Genomic DNA, 5,784 nt, shown 5'->3' with positions numbered 1-5,784 from the left:
CGACCTGTTCTGACATCACAATGATGTTATGTTGATAATGAATTCCGTCCTTGTCCCTTTTTTGTCTTGCTCTGGAGGTGGAAATGCCAGAGTATGACGTAAGGGCAAAATGGCCGCTATGTGAATATGGTCAATATTTAGATTTAGGATGCTTTGTTAAAACTCAACCTTCCAAAATAAAGCCGTTTTCGACAGCCCTTTAGGGCGAGGTCGCTTCTCTTTACTGGTATCTAAATCTAAAGCTAAATTGATCTACAAACAAGTCTAGACTGTGGTGCTCAGAAAGAGTTTATTAGTGGCTTTTAGGCAACTTAATATTACAGGTGTACTGTAATTGAACCTTCACCTTTCTTCATCCAGCTTATTGGAATATTTGCACTAGATAGTAGATCATTGATCCTGTTGACCTGCATTGGATTCCAACTATCTGCCTCATGACAGCTCCCCTGGCCAGGCTCTTGAATAGCTGAATGCAGAACTGCCAATACCTCACCCATCATTTGGTTCCCTCTAATTAATTCTCCGAAACATGGGTGCAGTGTTTTTAACCTTACAATCTTATACGATAGGCCATGAACTTTATTCACACGGCAGACATTTCTGTCTTGCTCTGGAAGTGGAAATGCCCGAGTATGACTTAAGGGCAAAATGGCTGCTATGTGAATTTGGTCAATATTTAGGATTTAGGATGCTTTGTTAAAACTCAACCTTCCCAAATAAAGCCGTTTTCGACAGCAGTTTTTGTGCCATCAGTCTTTAATGTACAATGGCTATTGTTAGAATGGATTTGTTTCTCGTGTTTTTTCAAGATCTAAGATTGAATTGATATAAAAATGTAAGTCTTTGACAGTGTTTGTTTGTTTGTATATCAAAGTGGGGAAGAATGAGAGACTGTCTGTGTGTACAGCCATGTTTATCCACTATAAGTGAAAATACACATTTTTTCACAGCTAGAGTAGTTGAAATGACCCGAGATATATATGTATTTTTAACTTGTATGCAAGAAGAACCGTTTAAATGAAAAATTATTGTATATTGTCATATTTTTGATCTTTGAATTAAAAGGAGTGAGTAACAAATTGGTTGATAGATTGGCAATGTATTGTTTGTCTTCTTTCCATGGATTTGTTGGGATGATGGCAGCATCTAAATATAACTTGCTTGTCCCCATTGGTGACTTTCCGTCAACGATGAGCACTGGAGCGAGGCTGAACATCTGGCCACTACATGTAGTGGCAAATACACCATCACACACTGAACACAAGCTCCTCACACAGACATACCGTATATGTGAGCATCTACAAACACGCACGCACGCACGCACGCACGCACGCACGCACGCACACACACACACACACACACACACACACACACACACACACACACACACATACACACAGACACACACACACTATTAATTGCTGGTCTATTTCGCTCACTCGATGTGGGATTACTGTAAAATCTAACTAGAACTACTTTGAGACTTAGTTTATGATTGTATTTGTGTGAGTGCACATCTGTGTTTCTGTTTGTGTGTGCTTGTCAGGGGTGTCTGTGTGTCTGTTTCTGTGTGGTTTGCCTGCACACTCACACTTCCGTGACAGAGACTGCCCACTAAAAACCAGACTATAAACACCATGTTCCATCATGTGGGGACCTGATGTTTACTGGATCCTGGCTCTTCCATACCATTCATTCACCTTTCACACCAAGTCCTCTCTGCACTGTTTCAGCCTGTCAGTGTGTCTGAAAGACTCCGATTTTTATTGTCTGCCTTGTCATTATATGAGGCCCTACGAGCCCTTATAAAAACTCTATAAATGTTACCGTACATGGTCAGTGTCTTAGAGACATGCAGGTAAACTCAATTAATAGGCTTCGCTTGGCACCGAGGAGCTGGCGTGTACCACAGTGTGAGTCTTGTGTTGTGTGAACAGAGAGATCTTCTGAAACATCCCCAACCACTTTCAACCCGATGTCCATTTTTTGGGTTGGATAAAAATGAAATAAAACAAAAACAAACAAAAAATGAAATAAAAAAAAGCCAGAGTTGTAGAGGGGCTATTAAAAATACGGCTAAAGTGGTTTAACCTCTTAAAGGTGATACACCATGAAATTTCACTTTTCCTATTTTAAAACCTTTTTTTGGGGTCCCACTAGCACCTTCTATCCTCACAAAGTCCCATCTCTGACCGATGTGTCTTTCTCTGGTTTTGAGAAGGCGAAGGTTAAAAGTATCCCACGGGTTCTCAAAACAGGCTGTTCAGATTTGCTGCCGATTGTGACGTCATCTGCCGATTATGACGTCATCACAAAAAAAAAAATCAAAAAACATTTTTTTTTCCAAAAAAAATATTTTTTCAAAAAAAAATTTTTTTTCAAAAGGATTTTGGGGGGGGGTGGCGCAGTTCAGGCCAAAGGTGGTACTGCAGCTGAAATGCTCTGAGAGCCATTCAAAAATGAGAGAGGCTCTCTATTCAGGAGTGGTAATTTAGCCTCAAACCTTTTGAAAAACGTTTTTGGGACATAAACAATATGACATAAATACTTTTTAAATGCATGGTTTATCACCTTTAAAACCTATTATATACGTATGTTGTTGACCAGAGAGTCCTCTATACTAGTCCTTCTCCTGTTTTCACTCTTATCATCGCCGAAAATAGACAATCAGTGGTGGAAATAGTACTCACATTCTTTACTTAAGTAAAAGTATCAATACTGCAATCTAGAAATACTCTATTACATGTAAAAGTCTGGAATTCAAAATGTACTTGAGTAAAAAGCATTGGCAAAAAGCATTGGCATCAAAATGTACTTAAAGTACCAAAAGTAAAAGAAGTCATTATGCAGAATGACATACATTTGAAGTACAAATAACTAAAAACTGTACTTAAGTACAGTACTTAAGTAAATTACTTTCCACCACTGTAGCCGATCTACAAGCTCACAAAGTAGATCGGCAACTACTACAGCTAGTTTTGCTGAATGTTCACCCCAGATTAGGGATGCTGTGGTTCATGTGGTTAGAAAACAGACACATTCACACTTTGATACACACACATAGCATGCAGGGCCGTGACTGCTGCTTGGATCTCCATAGCAACAAAGCCAGTTGGAAGGAAATGTGCTTTTGGAAGTTCACTGGAAATTCTGTTATCTGATTTACAGATCTCTCACAGTGCCAGGTCTCACATTGCCAGACGATTGGAGATGTCAGCCCACTGAGCAACGTATAAGAGACTGACTTGTTAGTCTAGTGCACCTCTGTCAATGTCTGTTTTTTACTGTACTGTATGTATGTGCTCGGACTGCTTTCACATGAATTGAAGTATGTGTGTAATTGTGTGTGTGTGTGTGGGTTGTGAATGAATGAATGAATGAATATTTTATTTACGTGTCCGGACAATTTCTTGACCCGCCATCCCACATGGGATTATCAGACACATCAATTAAAACAAACACATAAACATAAACCAGCGTATCTTTGGGCAACACATGAAGCTAACATCTTCTCTCCCGTGCAATTTGTCCCAGAGACCGTATTATGGAAGCGTTCCATACACCACCCACACCCACCCCCATCGCGCTGTGTCCTCGTCTCTCTTCTTCTCTCCATCTCTCCTGGCAAAGCGCTGAGGGCTCTGACCTCCTGGCTTTGAAAGACAATGATTCCAGGGGCAGCGATGTGGTGGAAACTAAGATTAGAAGCTCAACAACACTTTAAAGCCTGCAGGAACTCCCTGGAGAAGAAAGGACCCCGCAGTATTGCAGTAACCCTTCACATGCACGCGCATGCACATTTATAGAAGCATACATATACAGAACCACATGCTCGCACATGTTTACAGAAGATTGCTCACATACGGAGGTGGTCTGAGAAGCCCGTCTCCCTCTCTCTCTCACACACACACACACACACACACACACACACACACACACACACACACACACACACATTTTCTCTTCCTCTGTCTGTCGGTCTCTCTTTCTAGTTTTATTCAAGACATCCACACATATGTATAGATATGTGCATAGATACTGTTAACAGTTATACTGTATATGTATGTGAAGTCGCTCACAGCCCCCTCTCCCTCCCCCTTTATCTAAAGTGCCTATCAAATGTGAGCACACACACACACACACACACACACACACACACACACACGCACAGAGACACCACTCCATTCATTTTGCCCGATAATGCCTCTGGCTCTCATCATGTTGGAATTGCTTGTGAAAGACCCTCACCAAGACGCGCATCTTTAAAACAATTCAATGGGCGAACCCATGAAGCTGTCACCTTCTTACAACCTTGCTAGCATATCACTGAAGGTATAGCCTCTGTTACAAGCGTAATGTTATCAAAACTAGGGATCCTAGTCATCCTACACATACACACACACACACACACACACACACACACACACACACACACACACACACACACACACACACACACACACACACACACTTCTCTGAAGCTACGCCTCTAAGTATCATAAAAGCCATCACGCCTGCTCTTTTATGATTCAGCCCTCAGCAGTGAAATGCCAATATCTCATTTGAGCAGTTGGCAGGCCGATGGAGTAGCAGGAGAGGGGGGCTTGGGGGTAAGAAAGGTCCAAGTGTTTACCAATCCTCGTGGGCCCTCTGGATGTGATGGGAGAATTGATGTGACTCTCAATGACGAGCTGCCTTGCCACCCTCCCACTCCCCCTCCCCTGCCACACACAAACACGCACATGAACACACACACACACACACACACACACACACACACACACACACACACACACACACACACACACACACACACAGGCAGATGACACTTGTTACATGAGTAAGTAGTATGTGTGACGCGGGCAGTGGCACATATCTGTGCTGGATCGATACCATTATTGTGGTCCGTGGTCCACCGTCATCACCTGCGTCACCACCGCCATCAACATCATCACTTTCATTGTTGTGTTCCTCTATACTTCACTAACCTTGTGTCACCAGACTTTCCACCTGGGAGGAAAGCCTGGTATTTGTTCTAAAACTAGCCTTGTCTGTGGTTCCGGTGGTTGGTTCGGGCCACCTGATGACTACAACAAACTATAACATGACGTAACGATAGTTCCGTAATAACGCGAATCAATTTGTTTATTCTCGCTAGTCGCGCTACGAGTTAGAGTAAAAGATAAACATACCAAACGATTATTATACCAAAAGAAACGAAACAATTATACCAATTTGAAACATTTTGGAGGTGCACAGCACAGGCCCGGTGGTTCACGTCAGTGGTTCCGGCCGCATGTAGTCCGCCTAATGACTACAACATGACGTATGGTTTTATCCACTCCCAACCGGATCAGAAACCCGAAAATGGTATTGATCCCAGGCTACTACTTCACTATAGGTGAAATATAGCAGAGAACGGATAAAGTACTGTACTATAGAAGTAGCATTACTTATAGCCATGTAATGCATATTGGATATACAGTAGTGCCATTCTGATGGCTGCCGTTGTCGTTTGTCGCAAATGTGTTTGTGTGCGTACGAATGCGTGTGTGCATTCATGTGTGTGAGCGAGGCAGAAAGTAGCCTATCACTCGTAACTCGTAATAATCACACTGGGGCTGCTGCTAATACAGTATACAGCCGGCAGATATTTATGTACCTACGACAGATTCTTTTCCTTTTATGGACTAGCTATAACTGTGCTGTGAGAACACCATTAATCTTCTGACTCACCTTTCTTCTTGTTCTTGCACTTGGTTGTTTTTTTGTCTGTCTGTTTGT

This window comes from Nannobrachium achirus (genome assembly GCF_963921795.1).
Source record: "Nannobrachium achirus genome assembly, chromosome: 17".
In the NCBI taxonomy this organism is placed as follows: domain Eukaryota; kingdom Metazoa; phylum Chordata; class Actinopteri; order Myctophiformes; family Myctophidae; genus Nannobrachium; species Nannobrachium achirus.
This window is presented reverse-complemented; position numbering follows the sequence as displayed.